Below are 20,035 nucleotides of genomic sequence, written 5' to 3' on the forward strand. Positions count from 1 at the left end.
CCACTTTTGCCTTAAAAAAGTGGAAGAAATACGTGTAAACTTAATCCTATGGAAGTCTTCACACTGATCTGTTGCAGGTCTGCTGCATTTGTGGTGCAGGTTTGGTGCAGGAAAAAATTCACCAATAATGCACCTCTCCATTGAAATAAATGGCAAACGTGGCAAAAATGCATCAAAAATGTACCCTCGTTGCATTTTTGTTGCTGTTTTTGAGTCATATGTTCTGTAAAAAATGCACTGCAAACGCAGTAAAAACACACCAATAAATGCATATGCATTTTTGCTATGCATTAGTGTGAAAGTAGCCTTACACTCCGATCACATTGGGTTCGATTTGGCTGCGATTTGGATGCCAGGCGACTTGCAAATCGTATGCCAAGTTGCACCCTATTGTCTGCTATTAGAGCGGATATATGTGTGCAGTTCCGAATTGGTCGGAGCCGCACTGATTTCTAAAGTGATGCCCATCACCAGCAAGGCTCCCATCATCCATACACATCTGCACCAGAGGCTGCTCAGTAGCTCTGAGGAAAGGGTCTCGTCCCCGAAACGCGTCAACCATTTGACCGCACTGACAGTTGGATCACCTTGCTTGCCGTTGTGGCCATCGTCATTATGCAAATGCTCTTTAGATACATGCTTGGTCTGTGAGTATGTTTTTACCTTTCATACCTTTCAATAAACCTTGGATAATGCACTAGGTGTGTGCACCACCTCTTTATTCTTTATCTAGTCCATGCACTACTTTTGTTGCGATTTGCATAGATATCTGCGCCAGATGTCTTGCAAATCGCAGCTGAAATCAGCTTCACTGTAAGTTGCATAATTTCAAAATCTGCTTTGATGTGACCGGGGGGTAAATGACAGGTCACCAGCAGCTGCAATTAGCAATGGCTGCCCACACAGCCAGTAATTACCTGCAATGATTGCTGCTGGACACAGCCACATCCTGCCTCTGTATATTGCACCAGGGCTAGTCGCCCGTGTGAATGTAGCCTTATGCCTTGGCTTTCATGGGCCAATTCAGTTTTACTCTCCCCAGACCGGGCAGGTGCAAGTTACCACGGCCACAGGTTGTGTTCAGCAGGTAGTACCATGGTAAACAGGACCCAATAAATTGAAGGGGGCGCTCCTCAGCTGCCTATTTTTTACTACCCCCCCAACTGCTTGTGTAAACTAAGCCTTAGGGCTCTTGCACACAGATAGCAAAAACTGTCACTTATTTTTACTGATCTAAATGCAGCCCATATTTTTTGACCACTTGAGCGCCAGAAGATTTTACCCCCTTCATGACCAGACCATTTTTTTTTGCAGTTCGGCACTGCGTTAATTAATTGGTGATTGCGCTGTCATGCAATATATTTTTTTCACACAAATAGAGCTTTCTTTTGGTGGTATTTGATAACCACTGGGGTTTTTTTATTTTTTGCAATATAAATTAAAAAAGACTGAAAATTAAAAAAAAAAGCAAAACTTTTTTTTACTTTCTGCTATAAAACATGTCCAATAAAAGAATAAAAAAAAAAAAAAATCAAATTTCTTCATACATTTTGGCCAAAATGTACTCTGCTACATGTCTTTGCTTAAAAAAAAATCCCAATAAATGCGTCTTGATATGCAGACTGATATTCTTCAAAACGTACAGGGATTGGACTGCTGAGGACTGGGGTAAAGTCATTTTCTCTGATGCATCCCCTTTACGATTGTTTGGGGCATTCGGAAAAAACCTTGTCTGGAGAAGAAAAGGTGGGGGCCCCCATCAGTCCTGTGTCATGCCAACAGTAAAGCATCCTGAGACCATTCATGTGTGGGGTTGCTTCTCAGCCAAGGGAGTGGGCTCACTTACAATTTTGCTTAAGAAACACAGCCATGTATAAAAAAAGGTACAAAAATATCCTCCAAGAACAACCAACCATCCAAGAACAGTTTGGTGAGGAATAGGGCTGTATACACCTTTGCCAGATGCTTGTGTTAACGAAAAAAAAAAAAACCTGGACAGTTTTGCACAAGTATTCACTGATCATTATGCAGGATGGTTTGTTCTAGAAAAAAAAAAACATGCGTAATAAGATCAGTAATATTTCTAGGGCCATGTCAAGGTAGCCTAAAACTACATGCACGGGGGTAGAAAAAATGCCACTTTTAGATGCATTTTTCTTTTTTTTTTTATGCCTCTAAACACAGGTCATTATTTTCCAATGTGTTCACACACATTGTGGCATTTATAATATTTTAGAACAGGGTTTAGGGGCATAAAAAATGTCCCAAACCTGCCTTCGGAGAGAAGCGTACTGGCGTAATTTATTTAATATTTATTACAGGTACTTATATAGCGCTGTCAATTTACGCAGCTATATACACTGCTCAAAAAAATAAAGGAATGCTTATTAATGAGAGTATAGCATCACGTCAATGAAACTCCTGGGATATTGATCTGGTCAGTTAAGTAGCAGAGGGGGTTGTTAATCAGTTTCAGCTGTTTTGGTGTTAATGAAATTAACGACGGGTGCACTAGATGGGCAACAATGAAGCGACCCCCAAAACAGGAATGGTTTTACAGGTGGAGGCCACTGACATTTTTTTCCCTACTCCTTTTTTCTGACTGTTTGTCACTAGTATTGCTTTTAGATAGGGTCAGTGTTACTACTGGTAGCATGAGGCGATACCTGGACCCTACAGAGTTTGCATAGGCAGTCCAACTCCTCCTGGGTGGCACAGCAATACATGCCATTGTCAGAAGGTTTGCTGTGTCTCCCAGCACAGTCTCAAGAACATGGAGGAGATTCCAGGAGACAGGCAGTTACTCTAGGAGAGCTGGACAGGGCCGTAGAAGGTCCTTAACCCATCAGCAGGACCGGTGTCTGCTCCTTTGTGCAAGGAGGAACAGGATGAGCACTGCCAGAGCCCTACAAAATGACCTCCAGCAGGCCACTGGTGTGAATGTCTCTAACCAAACAATCAGAAATAGACTTCATGAGGGTGGCCTGAGGGCCCAACGTCCTCTAGTGGGCCCTGTGCTCACTGCCCGGCACCATAGAGCTCGATTGGCATTTGCCATTGAACACCAGAATTGGCAGGTCCACCACTGACACCCTGTGCTTTTCACAGATGAGAGCAGGTTCACCCTGAGCACATGTAATAGATGTGAAAGGGTCTGGAGAAGCCGTGGAGAATGTTATGCTGCCTGTAACATCATTCAGCATGACCGTTTTGTTGGTGGGTCATTGATGGTCTGTGGAGGCATATCCATGGAGGGACGCACAGACCTCTACAGGCTACACAATGACACTCTGACTGCCATTAGGTATTGGGATGAAATCCTTGGACCCATTATCAGACCCTATGCTGGTACAGTGGGTCCTGGGTTCCTCCTGGTGCATGACAATGCCCGGTCTCATCTAGCGAGCGTTTGCAGGCAGTTCCTGGAGGATGAAGTAATTGATGCCATTGAATGACCCCCACGCTCGCCTGACCTAAATCCAATAGAACACCTCTGGGATATCATGTTTTGGTCCATCTGACGGAAAAAAAAAGACAGGACTGTGTGGTATGGAAGAGCTAAATGTAAATGTAAATGTAAGGACTGCAGGGACAGTAATAAAATCATTTGACAGGTAAAACAGCTGAGGTCTATGTCATTTATCTGTGCATTTAGCGGTTTTTCAGTTCAGAATTCACAAGCTGGCCACAATAATCTAAGATTGGTGTCACCCAGGCTAAAAAAGAAAGAATGCATCCAGAAGATATGTACAGGTACAAATCTGTCACAGAGATATACACCTTAATTATTTCAAAAAACAAATATAAAACCTTTTATGTTTACTGATAGCAACTATTTAATTGCTTGTGAATAGTTAGAAAATGAATAAAACCTAAGACCCAAGTCAAGCAACATCTAAAGTGAAGCTGTACCATTTTCTAAACATATATTTATATCAGAGCCTCTGTCTGATCTATTGATCTGCATTGCCACCTGTGTCCCTATTGGGGAGAGTACCCCTCATTTCCCATCAGGACAGGAAGTTATGGGAAATCCATTCTATATATTAGAAGGATTCAAAAGCTCAACGTTTTGCATTAAAGTAAACAAAGAAGCTGGCCCCACTACAATGACATGGGATTTAAACAGACTGTATTGTTCTGGACAAGATCACCAAACGTTCAACCAGACCAAGCCTCAGTTTGATGCATTTCACCCAGAAGAGCTTAACATATATAGGGAGCACTGATGAGCTCTATTATGCTGCCAACTGGCTGCCGCAGAGATGGGTGGATTGTGGACTAATGAACAGCAGCTCTCCCTTGTACAGTCATAAAGGAAAGCGACAACTAGAGGGGCACTACATATCTTAGAGTAGGACATTGGTGACCAGTTGGTGGCCCTTTAGGCGGTTTTTAGAACTGACAGCTGCTTATTGGAAATCTTTGAGAGTAGTATGGTGTCTATTCCCACTCCCAAAATTTACAGTTATGACATGCTGAGGAAGAGCAGACACACACATACTATTTTTTTTTTTTAATTCTTTCACATGTGCATGACTGTTGACCACAAAAACGGGCATTACTTTTATTTTTATAGCCTGCAAACATTGATCTCAGGGTAAAACTAAGGGTTGTTCTGATGTATAATTGATCTGAATTTTCTCCTTTGTTTCTGCAACTCTAAAACGTTTCATAAGTCTACAATCATGTAACAGGCAAAAATAGTGCAATGGGTCTCACACTGACCAATACGGATTATCATACAGCATAAGTTCAGCAGCAAGCAATATGCAGACAACTCCAGTCCTGGAGTTTTATAAGGTATGTAAAAAATGTCTAATACTGTGCAAGCAGATCTTTGCCTCATTTACATGACAGCGGGACTAGCGCCTATCTTGAATACCATGGACATATGATTACAAATACTGTAAGCTGCCTTCCTGATGTCAGCCAGTAGATGGCAGCAGAATTCCAGGGTTCTATGGATTGGGCCCTATACAGTATATACCAGATTTATGATCTCAGATTTCATACTAAGCTCACTAAGTAATGACAAAAAGTAGTCTGTGCTTTCATACACAAAGAAAAGAATTCATGCTCCAGCTACTGCATTCTCTTCACGGTGTGCTTAGACTTTCTTCATGTGCTTTATCATACACAACGATTGCACCCACACTTATCTTGAAAGGCTTTTGAAATTTGTGCTCAGTCAGTGCAAGCAGAAAACTGGACTGGATGTTTAAAATCATAAAAAATGCAGACTAGAATTTTTGATAAGCGCTTTCAGCTTGAACAGTATCAGCACCGATTTTCCTTAATTAAATGGACGCAGAGTTTATGATCGGGCCAGACATGCCCTTCATTTCATGTTCTTTTAGCCGGCTTGGCTGTCAATTGTTTTTCTCTCCCCGGCGCACGCTCACGTTGCTGTTCTTGCTTAAAATTTTCCTCCTGTTTTTTCTGCTGCAATTTAAGTGCTCGCTTCTGAAAACAAGACAAGAAATCCATCAGTAACTGTTCCATCAATGAAAAGGCTAGCACAAAGTTATGCTTGTAATTGTCAGCCTTGAAATGCCTCTTGAGAGTTGTAGTTTTACAACAGCTGGAGGGCCACAAGTTGAGGGCCCATGGTCTAACCCTAGGTTCACATCTGTGCGGGTGGTGCCACTGCGAACCCGCACAGAGAAATGCGGACCTGCAGGCAGGTGCCATTAGTTCTAATGGCACGCCACCTTTACTGGAAAATGCAACCGTACTGGGAACCGAGGTTCCTGTGCGGGCTGTGTTTTCCAAAGAAGTGTAGGGACTTCTTCCCGGCTTGGCACGGGAGTCCATTCAAATGAATGGGCTATCGTGCCTGTACAAAACGCGGCCTGCACGGCCACATATATGTGAACCAGGGGTAAAGGGATGCTGCAATTATATGTGAACACTGGTGTACGGAATCACGGCTGCCCAAAGCAATACAACAAACCTTTTTTGGGAAGTGCACTCTCAGGCAAAAGTACCTCTTTCTTGCTATAAATTAAAAACAGTTCTAGAATCCAAAAGAAGATCAGGACGGCTTTATTCCGGTAAAAACACCGCCTTTATTGCAGTACATCTTTGTAACACAGAATTCAAAAGCATAGAGATCACATTGGGGGACTCCAGGTTGACGAGTTTCATGCCTCTCTCAGCTCTTATACATAACCTGCTGGACCGATCCTGCAGTCACCTAATATAGGAAGACAAGACTCCATTCAGCTGTACACAATTAGCTGCTGAAAAATCAATCCCAGATGAGGTCAGCTACATACATTACTTACACACACACAAAAATTTTTTTAAGAAACACATTTTAATCATAGAATAGCACATCAAGTCAATTAATCTGGTCAGTTAAGTAGCAAAGGAGGTTGTTAATCAGTTTCAGCTGCTTTGGTGTTAATAAAATTAACAACGGGTGCACTAGATGGGCAACAATGAGACGAACCCCAAAACAGGAATGGTTTTACAGGTGGAGGCCACTGACATTTACCCTACTCATCTTTTCTGACTGTTTGTCACTAGTTTTGCATTTGGCTAGGGTCAATGTCACTACTGGTAGCATGAGGCGATACCTGGACCTTACAGAGGTTGCACAGGCAGTCCAACTCCTCCAGGATGGCACATCAATAGGTGCCATTGCCAGGTTTGCTGTGTCTCCCAGCACAGTTTCAAGAGCATGGAGGAAATTCCAGGAGACAGGCAGTTACTCTAGGAGAGCTGGACAGGGCCGTAGAAGGTCCTTAACTCATCAGCAGGACCGGTATCTGCTCCTTTGTACAAGGAGGAACAGGATGAGCACTGCCAGAGCCCTACAAAATGACCTCCAGCAGGCCACTGGTGTTAATGTCTCTGACCAAACAATCAGAAACAATCTTCATGAGGATGGCCTGAGGGCCCAACGTCCTTTAGTGGGCCCTGTGCTCCCTGCTCGTTAATAGGAATTTTATATTTGTTCAGTTTGTCAATTTATACTATTATTCACGTTTGGTGATTTGCATACGTTTCACACAACTTTAAAGGGACAGCGCACTTTTTTGATTATACAACAGATAGAAAAAGATATTGGGGGATCCAGAAGACCCCCTAAAGAAAGAAGTTTTGAAAGAGAACCAACAGCGGTATAAATAAAACCAACAGCTTTATTAAATTCACAAAAAGGTAATAGACCTATTAGGCCAACAGATCCTCCATTCACATTAAAATGAGGTATGATAACGTTATCACCTTAAAATGACCCGGGCCACACACAGTAACAAATTAATCGCTAAACAACTACCCTCCGTCTTAAATGAGCAAAGTTGATGAGTCAATTCCATCCAGAGTCTCATACATCGGGAACACACGTATTCAGCCACATAGGCAGGTAACTGAGCTCTGGGAAATGGACTCACCAAACAGACCAAGGCCTTCATTAAACTAACAGCACATTAACCTCCTTGGTGGTATTCCCGAGTGTAGCTCGGAGTTAACTTTCAGTACCAAAAGCGGTAACCCTGAGCTACACTCGGTATTATCCTGAAGCGTTGCTCTGGGATTTACTAGACTCTTGTTTGGACAGATTTCAGTGAATTATTCCTAGGAATTATAGGCCTACAATAAAAAAACAACATATTTCCATGCAAAAAAATGTACCGCTTTGAGCACAGAAATACTGACATAATCAGACCACTAGGGAGGTTAAGTGGCATAGATATGACAGGGAACTCGAATGAAACCCCATTATGAATAGAGGTCTATACACGTCCAGATCGGTGCCAATATGGAAATAAATCCCTGTTTTTCACAATAAAGATACTTCAATATAGGCGGTTTTGAAAAGCACACAGCTTAGTAGGGATAAGGATTGGAGGCTGGTTAACCAATACAGCCAAGAAAGGACTGGCCCAGCTTAATTATTATTTTATTATCATTATACAGTATTTATAAAGCGCCAGTAGTTTGCTCAGCGCTGTACATTACAAAGGGGGACAGAACATGTGACAGAACAATACCAATACAATACAATACATGAGGGGTTCGAGGGCCCTGCTCTTTCAAGCTTACAATCTAGAAGGGATCTTCTTAATCACAGATACATGGAGAATAAAGGCATCCGAAGCCAGTTCAATAGTTGTCAGTGTCATTAATGTTCAGTTTGTATGAAAAGCTCACAGCTTAATGGTGATGAGGATTGGAGGCTGATTAGCCAATACAGCCAAGAAAGGACTGGCCCAGCTTAGTCACAGATGCATAGGGAGTAATGGCATCCAGAGCCAGTGTAATAGTTGTGAATGTCATTAGAGTAGAAGTAAAGCTTTAACCACTTCAAGTCCGGACACTTTCACCCCCTTCCTGCCCAGGCCAATTTTCAGCTTTCAACACTGTCACACTTTGAATGACAATTGCGCGGCTCACCTATCAGGTGGAATCATTAGGGCCGATTGCTTCCACATAGTGCCAGCCTCTCTGCGCACCTTCAATCCCCCCCCTTCCCGTGTGAGGTCTCCTGGGCTCCGCTTACCCATCTGCTGGCCCGGCTCGCCGTTTGCTAGAGGGGAGGGAGAATAGCAGACGAGTCCACTCCCCTCCCCTTCTTGCGCTGACCCGGGTCCCTGCTGAGAGATTGTAATGCAATCCCCAGAAAAAATGTAATGCATTACATTTAGTGGGGCAGAGGGGAGACATCCAGGGTCTTGGATGTCTCAAACAGAACCTGTCACCAAAAATCATCACTTTGTCCCCTATGTGATTGAAAATAAAACCAAAATGAGAGCAATAATTTTAGCACCAGACCTCCTTTGTATCGCTAAATTGATGACTTATAAGGAGCTTTAAAAGTGTTGACCGATAGAAAATATAGGGTACTGAAGTTCATCGCCATTTCACGAGCGCACACAAAAGGTTTGACAAGTTGGATATTTATTTACTCACTTCAACATCATCTTTTATATTTTACAAAACAAAATAGGGTAATTTATTGCTTTTTTGTGCCCTAAAATTAACTTGTTTTTTGTACTAAAATTTTGCGGTAAAATCATGCAACATAAAAAATTGGAACTACCACTATTGTATTCTCTAGGGTCTCTGCTTTCAGAAAATATATAATGTTTGGTGGTTTTATGTAATCTTCTGGCCTAAAATGATTTTTGAAATGTGCAAAAAACTCAAAAACGGCTCTGGCAGCGAAAGGGATAAAGTATAAGCCCTGATTCCCCCCCCCCCTTCCTGATGAGCAGCCAATCGTTGTTCATCACACTGCAAGGTGTCTCTCCTCCTTGCTAGTCCCCGGGTGTGGTGCTGAAGACAGGCAGGGAGGGGAGGAGGAGATATACAGCACAATGTTAAAAATATTACACGTTTAAGTCGCCATAAAGCCTCTTGATTTTAAAATCCCCAGAGATTCCTAAAATCACCTCAGATTTAAATATGGTTTTGGTTAAGTTGTTTTTTTTTTTTATCTGGACAAGTAGATTGTCATGAGGGACAAGTAGATTGGGGCCCCGATTTAGTCCCTGGAAAAGTAGTTTTTTCAAAAATGTCAACACCCCTGGTGAAGTGTCACATAGTCCCACTTCATCCATATCTCTGCACTGCAGTGCTGTGTGGGGACATGCAGTTCCTATTTGTTCCACTGTATGAAAATGCAGCATGTCTGTATATTTCCTCACTGTACATCACACCAGCGATCTGGTGTGACCAGGGCACATGGAAAACAATAGGGATAAACCACGGGGAGGTGTGTATTTATTGACGATATATACTGAAGAAATGTATTTTTCTTGTTTTCTTACATACACTTTTCTGACATCTTATTTTGCTCATTTAAACCGTTTCCCAGGCTGTGTTGGGATGTCCCTCTTCTCTGCAGTCTGATGTGTTCCTCTTCTCTGATGGCTGTGTAAACAGCAGTCTTGTAATCAATAGACGTTACTGCACATACTTCCCTTTAGCTGAATGAAATTCTGTTTTACTTAAATATTTTATGAAGGTCAGTGATGCTCTCGGTGATATTTTTTTTTATCCTGACACTCTAGTTCTTAAGCTTGGTAAATGTAATGATTTTTTTTCTTTATGTATAGAAAACTACTCCAATTGATGGGTCTTGAGCTCAACTTTAAGGTGCAGCTCCTAAAATACAGTGCGTTCAATGCCTAATTTGTTGCGCTAATGGAAAACTTTTACAAACCTGGACAATTCAATCTGAGCATGCGATGAGGAAAAAAGCATAAGCAGAGAGGATACCTTTGGCAAGATTTGCCGATACAGAGTTATAGCAGCTGAAGTTCTATGCTGATCTTCTATTTCAGTGGAAATTCATGTGTGGTAAATCATGTAGGTGTGAATCCAGGCTTAATGAGTAATAAGGGCATTTGAGAAGCCTAAGAAAAAAAAATCACCGTACAATATACATACAGCCCAAGGCCCCTTTCACACGGGCACCTTAAATAGATCCCCCACTGAATTGAGCAGAACAGGATGGATGCTACGTTTTTGTTCAGTGTTTAGCTCCATTAAAAAAACTGAGTTTTCAGGATCCATATTAGATCTGTTATCAGCCATATACTTTAGATGTCCTCTGTTCCGTCCTGTTGGAAAAAATGGAAAAAGGCTCAGACTTTTTCATTTTTTCCCCCCAGAAATGGTTGGACTCAGAAGTAAGCGAATGTAAATGGACACACGACTATTTACATTCATGTGCCCATTAGGGTTGCCACCTCATCCCTTTAAAACCGAACACATATTTATATACCCAGGTTCTGAGGCTGAGTTAATACAGATAAGGCACCAGGTGAGTTTAATGACCACCTTAATCAGCCACAGAACCTGTGTAATTAATATGTGTTCAGGTTTAAGGGGATGAGGTGCAACCCTAGTGCCCATAGACTTGTATAGAATTTCTGTTTTAGTTCCAGCTGAAAAACTGACAGGGGGACCTGATTGGCTCACCCGTGTGAAGGGAAACAAAAGGTTTTTAGTAGTTTATTTTACCTAGCTCCTAATCATTTTTTTTGTTTTTTTCCCTGTGTGAGCAGGCCGAGGAAACCCCTGCAAGTTGTCTCTTGACGGCAGTCTTTATTGTACATATGTGAGGATCCCTATTTTTGTGGGTGTTTTCTAATTGTTTTTGTCAGCTGCTTTTCACTCATCACTCGGAAATCAGAAAATGATGTTTAAGGGAGTTTAGACAAATATGAAGTAGATAGTCGTTCATTTGAAGTATTTGTATAGCCAAAAGTTGTTGTTTTTTATATAGTTTTTTAGCCTTCCTTACTCTATCAGGATAATTGGTGTTTTTTTGCTGCTATGCATGGCTTGAGTTTCAGTTGATTCATGCTGCCCCTGTCCACATCTTCCAGCTTGACAAAAATTGATTGTTCAATTGACTTTTGTTAAAGGAGCTCGGTGGAAAACTATCAGCTGAACAGCCCCCTTAGTCGATTTGTTCATAAATGTTTGATTTTGTCTTGGTGATAGATGTTGAATCTCCCCATTGAAGACACAGACAACAATCAGAAATCAGTAATAGCTAGTTTTGCCATAACATGCACTTTAAGCAAGCCATTGTTTACATTTAGTTAGCATGGTAACCAAGACATTGTTTACATTTGCTTACCATGGTAACCAAGACATTGTTTACATTTTGTTAATGTAAGTTTGAGTAATTGTTAATGATTCATACTCTGAATGGTCTGAGGTCATCAGTGGTGTACCCCAAGGTTCAGTGTTGGGACCCTTACTTTTTAATATATTTATAAGTGATATAGGGTCTGGAATTAAAAATCCCATTTCAGTCTTTGCAGATGACACCAAGCTGTGCAGTGGAATAACGTCCTTACAGGATGTCTTCAATTTACAAGCCGAGCTCAATGCACTGTTTATTTGGGCAACTATGTGGCAAATGAAGTTTAATGTTGATAAATGTAAGCTGATGCACTTGGGGGTTGAGAATATGCATGCATCATACATACTGGGGGGGGTACAACTGGGGGAATCAATGGTGGAGAAGGATCTGGGGGTTCTGGTAGATCACAAGCTTAATAATGGCTGCGGTTTCTAAAGCGAGCAAAATCCTCTCTTGTATTAAAAGTGGTATAGACTCCAGAGAGAGAGATATCATTTTACCCCTGTACAAATCATTAGTAAGACCTCATCTGGAATATGCAGTTCAGTTTTGTGCACCAATTCACAAAAAGAACATTGGGGAACTGGAGAAAGTACAGAGAAGGGCAACCAAACTGATACGAGGCATGGAGGAGCTCAGCTATGAGGAAAGATTATAAGAACTGAATTTATTTTCTCTTGAGAAGAGGAGATTTAGGGGGGATATGATCAACATGTATAAATACATCCGTGGTTCATGTAGTGAACTCGGTGTAGAGTTATTCACCCTGAGGTCATCACAGAGGACAAGGGGGCACTCTTTACGTCTGGAGGAAAAGAAATTTAATCTCGACATGGCAAGATTTCTTCACAGTGAGAGCTGTGAAAATGTGGAATAGACTCCCTCAAGAGTTGGTTCTGGCCAGCTTAGTGGATTGCTTTAAAAAAAAGGCCTGTATTCTTTCTTGGATACACAGAATATAACTGGATACTAACATTTATAGATAAAGTTGATCCAGGAAATATCCGATTGCCTTTCGGGGGATAAGGAAGGATTTTTTTTCCCTGCAGGAGAAAATTGGATCATGCTTTGCTGGTTTTTTTTTGCCTTCCTCTGGATCAACTGTGGGTATAGGACTTTAACTTTTTTTTTTTTTTATTAATGGTTAACTGGATGGACTTTTGTCTTATTTCAGCCAGACTAACTATGTAACTATGTAAATAAAGTTTTGTAATCAGGTAGGTGATCCCCAATGCAGGGGGGTAACTTTCACTACTTTGACCACCAATGCAGGGGGGAAAGGAACCAACAGGCTGCAGATATAATTTAATTTTTATCCCTCTTCCACACAGAAATGGGGTCTTCTGTTGTACAGATGACATGTTTTACTGAGGTATCCAAGTAATGAATTATTTGATTGCGTTTCAGAAGATGAAGAGCAACTATTTGTGTGTCGCGCTTGAGGTATAATCAGTGAAGGAGAAAATGGAAAGAGACAGAATGCCAAAGTGAACAAAGCTCTCCCCTATTTGGTCTACATTGTCACTGAGGTGAGTGCCATAGTTTTTTCTTTTTAAGGGTTCGTTAAAGGAGGAGTAAAGCCAAAGCTCGTTGGCTCTACTTCTCCTGGGAATCACCGTAGTGCAGTTCATTCAGCACTCACGTGACCCGTTTTCTAAAACCCCCTGTCAGCCTACATCACTCAGCCGGTCCAGGAAAGACCACTTGCCCTCCTGAGAATTTATCCCCCCCCCCCCCCCCCGCCCCTTCCTGACCATGCCATTTTTTGGCATTGCGGGTGCTGTGGTACTTTTTAACTGACAATTGCGCGGTTACACAACGCTGCACCCGAATGGAATTTATGTCCTTTTGTTCCCCATGAATTGAGCTTTATTTCAGTGGTATTTGATCACCTGTGCGTTTTTTATTTTTTGTGCTATAAAAAAAAAAATAAGATCGACAATTTTGAGAAAAAAAAACAATATTTTTGACTTTTTGATATTAAACATGTCCAGTAAAAGAATTTTAAAAATCGAATTTTGTCATAAATTTAGGCCAAAATATATTCTGCGACATGTCTTTGCTAAAAAAAAATCCCAATACGTGTAAATTAATTGGTTTACGTAAAAGTTATAGCGTTTACAAATGGCGGTATATATAGTGGATTTTTTTTTTTTACTAGTAATGTCGGCGATCAGTGACTTTTAGCAGGACTGCGGGACTGCAATGGGCATTCAGACACTGGGGAAACTGACTTGGTGTCACTGATATCCCTAGTAAAAACCACTGACACTGTACTAATGGCACTGGACAGGAAGGGGTTAACATGTGGGGCAATCAAAGGATTAGCTGTGTGCTGTTTCACTAGGGGCTGTGTGTTTGTGCTTCGCTGCACAGCCATGCAAAGCAGTGTGCAGGAGCTGACAGGGAGGAGAACTGTTTTTGGAGATGGTCGGCAATCACCGGGCACGGCAAGTAATCACGAGTAATCACCGGCTGGAACTCGGTGATTGATGGCCGCGAATGACGGCGCAGGTAGGGAGCGCGCGCCCCCTACCTATAAATGCAAACTCGCATGTATATATATATATATATATGTGATTTTGTGCACCCGTGCCGATCTATAGCAGTATTTTTGCTTTAGGGCAAACGGGAAGCAGTTAAATACCACCAAAAGAAAGCTGTATTTGTGTGAAATAAACGTATAAAAAATTCATATGGGTACAGTGCTGCATGACTGTGCAATTGTTGTTGAAAGTGCGACAGCACTAACAGCTGAAAATTGGCCTGGGCAGGAAGGGGGTGAAAGTGCCCTGTAGGTGAGGGGTTAATCACCACTCAGTTTTTTATTTTTTGCTAAATTTAAAAAAAAAAACATTTTTGAAAAAAGAAACACATTTTTCTTTGTTTCTGTTATAAAATTTTGCAAATAAATAATTGTTCTTCCTAAATTTAGGCCGAGATGTATTCTGCTACATTTCTTTGGTGAAAATAACTCAAATCAGTGTTTATTATTTAGTCTGTAGGAAAGTTATAGACCACAAACTATGGTGTATACAGTGCCTTGAAAAAGTATTCATACCCCTTGAAATTGTCCACATTTTGTCATGTTACAACCAAAAACGTAAATATATTTTTATTGGGATTTTATGTGATAGACCAACACAAAGTGGCACATAATTGTGAAGTGGAAGGAAAATGAGAAATGGTTTTCAAAAAGTGGGGCGTGCATTTGTATTCAGATACCCCTAAGTAAAATCTAGTGGAACCAACTGCCTTCAGAAATCATCTAATCAGTCCATCTATGTATAATTTAATATCAGTATAAATCCAGCTGTTCTGTGAAGCCCTCAGAGGTTTGTTAGAGAACATTAGTGAACAAACAGCATCATGAAGGCTAAGGAACACACGAGACAGGTCAGGGATAAAATTGTGGAGAGGTTTAATGCAGGGTTATGTTATAAAAAAGCATCCCAAGCTTTGAACATCTCACGGAGCACTGTTCAATCCATCATTCGAAAATGGAAAGAGTGGCACAACTGCAAACCTACCGAGACATGGCCGTCCACCTAAACTGACAGGCAGGGGAAGGAGAGCATTAATCAGAGAAGCAGCCAAGGGGCTCATGGTAACTGTGGAGGAGCTGCAGTGATCCATAGCTCAGGTGTGAGAATCTGTCCACAGGAGAACTATTAGTTGTGCACTCCACAAATCTGGCCTTTATGAAAGAGTGGCAAGAAGAAAGCCATTGTTGAAAGAAAGCCATAAGAAGTCCAGTTTGCAGTTTGAGAGAAGACATGTGGGGAACACCGCAAACACGTGGAAGAAATTGCTCTGGTCAGATGAGACCAAAATTGAACTTTTTGTATTAAAAGCAAAACGATATGTGTGGTAGAAAACTAACATTGCAAATCACATCACCCTGAACACACCATCCCCACCGTAAAACATGGTGGTGGCAGCATCATGTTGTGGGTATGCTTTTCTTCAGCAAGAACAGGGAAGCTGGTCAGAGTTCATGGGAAGATGGATGGAGCTAAATACAGGGCAATCTTAACCACCTGCCATCTGGCTGTTATATATAAACGCCTGGACGGTGGCAGTGCATGAGCGGGTGGCCCTCTCCCTGCGTGTGCGCGCTCCCTGGGAGTGTCCTCCGGACACAGTGGAACACCGATCGTCGTGTGAGGTCCCATTCATGTGATCACTGATTAGCCAATCAGTGATCACTTGCAGAGTAGTAAGCAAGATGTCTTTTCTGACATCATTGCTTACTACGTGTGACATCTGTGAATGATCACAGAGGTCACATGGTACAAGGCTATTCATAACACCCTTGTACCATTTGACAAGCTGTGACCAATCACAGCTCACACAGTATTTCTCAATGGCTGCAAGAATGCAGCCAGAGAGAAGGAGAAATTATTGCTTTTACAGCCTTTATGGGTGTAAAGGCAATCAGTGTAAAAGAAAAAAAAAAAATCTTCATCACCCCCACAAGTAGTATATTGTCACCATGGTGACACTGTACTGCTAGGGTGACAGTATGTAAAAAAAAAAAAAATAAATTATAATATAAAAAAATAAAATCAAAATACATATATATATTTTTTTATTATAATTTTTGATTATAAACTAATTCGGGTTATTTGTTTTTACTAAAAAGATAACTGAATAAATGTTGGTCAAGATTTATGTTGAAATATTATGTATTTGCAAAATGTTATAAGAAAAACACTTTTTTTTCTAAATTTTTGGACTTTTTCATTTATATAGCAAAAAAATAAAAATCACAATGGTGAATAAATAGCACCAAAATAAAGCTTTATCTGTCTCAAAACAAATGCTAAAAAATTCATATGGGTACAGTCTTGCATAACTGCACAATTGTCATTCAAAGTGTGATAGCGCTGAAAGCTGAATTGGCCTGGAAGGGGGTGAAAGTGTCCGGACTTGAAGTGGTTAAAAGAAACCCTGTTAAAGTCTTCAGAAGACTTGAGACCGGGGTGGAGGTTTACCTTCCAGCAGGACTACGACCCTAAACATACAGCCAGAGCTACAATGGAATGGTTTAGATCAAAGCATATTCATGTGTTAGAATGGCCCAGTCAAAGCCCAGACCTAAATCCAATTGAGAATGTGTGGCAAGACTTGAAAATTGCTGTTCACAGACACTCTCCATCCAGTCTGACAGATCTTGAGCTATTTTGCACAGATGAATGGGCAAAAATTTCACTCTCTAGATGTGCAAAGCTGGTAGAGACATCCCCAAAAAGACTTGCAGCTGTATTTGCAGTGAAAGGTGGTTCTACAAAGTATTGACTCCGGGGGGCTGGATACAAATGCACGGCACACTTTTCACATATTTATTTATAAAAAATGTTGAAAACCATTTCTCATTCCTTCCACTTCACAATTATGTGCCACTTTGAAAACTTGAAATGTAGAATTTGTCATACAAGATCCCGAGTGTTTCAGAGTCATAAAGCTCCTTCTTCGGGGTATTTCTGAATAGAGAGTGGGGTAATCTATGGAACTGAAATTGCAATTTTAGAATGTATAGAATATCATTATATATACGATGCATCAAAATCAATATATCTATATAAGAATGCAATACTCACACTCAGGGGCGAACTGACAACTCATGGGGCCCCGGGCAATAGGGGATCATGGGGCCCCTGTGTCCTTGCCCAAACTCAAAAAAGCCGATGAAAAAGGTACCAGGGGCATCTCATGGGGCCCCCTACTGACCACGGGTCCTCGAGCAGTGCCTGAGTTTCCAAATGGTCAGTCTGCCCCTGTTCACACTATAGTGAGTGAAAAGTTAAAAACAGCCACTGGGGCTGCCTAAGTGATATGGTAAGTAAAGAAGGCTGCATTAGTATCAGTCAATACAATCAAAAAAGATGTGAAAAGGGAAGAAACTGCAAAACACCCCACCAATTGCTATTCATGATAGATGTCTACAGATAATTTCAAAAGCATCCATATAAGATGATAAATAGTATTGGGATGGTGGAACAGAAGAGAATTATATACAAGTTATATACCTGTATGTATGTGTATATATATATGTGTGTATATATATATATATATATATATATATATATATATATACTGAGCACTGTATGTATGTATGTGTGTGTGTGTGTGTGTGTATGTATGTATGTATGTATGTATATATATATATATATATATACTGTATATATAATATGTATAATATATATATATCTCAATCAAAGATTTTCTTTTGAAAGTATATTAAAGTAGAGGCATATATTTCACTGGGGGCATTAAACAGAGGCACCCAAATCACCAAAATAAATAAGATCGATTACAATTTGGTGAGTATATTGACTTGGTGGATATGTTTGTTTTGGTGACTTGGGAGCCTCTGTTTAATGCTTCTCCACTGAAATATTTGCCTCTACTTTAATATACTTCTAAATGAATGTTTTGATATATATATATATATATTTATACATTTTGTTTCTCTTGTAGAAAACTGTCTTCTGTTCCAACATCCAATACTAACTGTCATCTTAGATGGATGCTTTTTGCCCTTATCTGTGCAGACATCTATCATAAACAGCAGTTGGTGGGTGTTTGGCAGTTACTTCCTTTTTACATCTTTTTTTGATTGTATTGACTGACATCAATGCAGCCTACCTTATGTACCTATCACTTAGACGGCCCCAGTGACTGTTTGATGAGCCACAGATAGCTGGAACCATAAGGGGACGCAAGTGGGGAAGTGGTGGCCATGTGGTTTGTTTTTATGCTACGGCTGATGTTTGAACTTTTGATTCACTCTAGTGTGAGTATTGCATACTTACATATATCTGTATATTGATAGTGTATGTATTCAAAAATTGCAATTTCTGTTCCATAGATCACACTATCTTTCATGCAGAAATATCACTTAAGAAGGAGCATTATGACTCTGAAACGCTTGGGGTCTTGCATGACAAATTGTACATTTCAAGTTTTCCCTATGTACTGTAACTGGTGGGTTGAAGGTACCAATAATTTTGTCCATTCCATTTTTGGCATTTTGCATTGAATGTGTCAGATTTGGCTTTTTGTTCCTCCACTTTTATGTCTCATACCAAAACAAACAAAAGAAATAAATATGAGAATGCCTAAACATTTATAATTGCAACAATTTTCTGGGGCGAAGTGGTGCATTGTCTGACAGAAATGTAGGGGTGCTAGTAATTTTTGCCATGACTGTATTTTATAAGTATTGTTTTATTTATTGTGAATCTACAAAAAAAGTTTACTTTTATACCTGTTTGAGTATTTCTGCCTATAAAAATCCCAAACATTTGGGGGATGGTTTCCATAGTTAACTGGAATATGGTATACCTCTGGATGAGCAGATTCTGGTGATAGGCACTGATCAACTCACTTGTATGCAGGTACAATGTAAATGTTTTCTTTATTAAAGTGGTTTTATCTGCACTCTCCAGTGTGCTCTGCTTCTGTCATGTATAATTGGCCCTTGGAGATATATATACAGAGCTTGATTGGATCCAATGTAGCCCGATACATTTGTAAGATTAGAGATACAGTATATATAAATATAGCCGGTAACTGACAGGCTCCAAACTGTCACAGAGACCTATCAATCCAGGAAAGTCGTTGCATTCCAAAATGTCTCACTCAATATGTTTAATTCATTTCAGGTTTAACAGTTGCACAACCGTTTCAAGTGTCCCCACTCTTCACCAGGTGCAGGTAAGCTCAACCATTGTTGTGCAGTTGTTACCTGGAATAAATTCAACATATAGAGCAAGAGGTTTGACTTCCCTGAATTGATGTGTGTGTATTATACCACCACCACCCGCCTGAACCGTAGGATACAAGGCAGGATGGATTCATGCTTTCATGTTTTTTACGCCAAATTCTAACCCTACCATCTGAATATCACCGCAACCAGGCAAGTGAGTGCCAAACACCCATGCTCGCTCAAGCTCATGTGCGTGAGTGTGCTGACCATGCTAATGTGCTTACACATGTGCATGAGTTGGGGCACGTCCAGTTCTTGTTTTTGAGAGTTGTATTATACACATGCGCATATCTTCACACACGACCATGCATATGATTCCCCTGGCAGTGTTAGCTATCAGCCATCTTCGTTGGCTGGTGCAGGATGAAGTCATTTCTGCACATGCTCAGGAGGTCATCATCCCAGCACACAGTGACCATACGCATGTGCAGCTCAGTTTACATAGCCAGAGAAGACAGCGGGCAGCTGTATTTTACTGCAGAAACACTGCATGTCTCTTTAGCAATAAAAAGCCTGCCTGCTCACTGATTATGGCAATGGAAGTTTAGTTCTGTTTTCAGAAAGTTGCATATACTCATTCTCTGGGCTGGGTGGTCATTACATTATATTGAAGGGGTCTCACATTAGCACCATCCGGAGCAGTAATT

At 40.7% G+C, this 20,035-nt stretch overlaps 1 protein-coding gene across 13 annotated transcripts in view; it reads left to right on the forward strand.

Annotated features, from left to right (window-relative positions):
• LOC149468331 (uncharacterized) overlaps positions 1-20,035 on the forward strand; it is a 654,932-nt gene that overhangs the window by 554,145 nt on the left and 80,752 nt on the right. For 7 of the 13 annotated variants that reach the window (XM_089670290.1, XM_089670291.1, XM_089670293.1 and 4 more), the window contains 2 exons: positions 13,022-13,143; positions 19,285-19,336. The exons of the other annotated variants lie outside the window; for them this stretch is intronic. The gene's annotated coding sequence lies outside the window, so the exon portion shown is untranslated. The remainder of the gene's footprint in view (positions 1-13,021; positions 13,144-19,284; positions 19,337-20,035) is intronic. 13 annotated transcript variants of the gene reach the window in all.

The sequence above is a fragment of the Staurois parvus genome, unplaced genomic scaffold, assembly GCF_062004578.1.
Source record: "Staurois parvus isolate SC_StPar_1 unplaced genomic scaffold, SC_StPar_1.0 ptg000089l, whole genome shotgun sequence".
In the NCBI taxonomy this organism is placed as follows: domain Eukaryota; kingdom Metazoa; phylum Chordata; class Amphibia; order Anura; family Ranidae; genus Staurois; species Staurois parvus.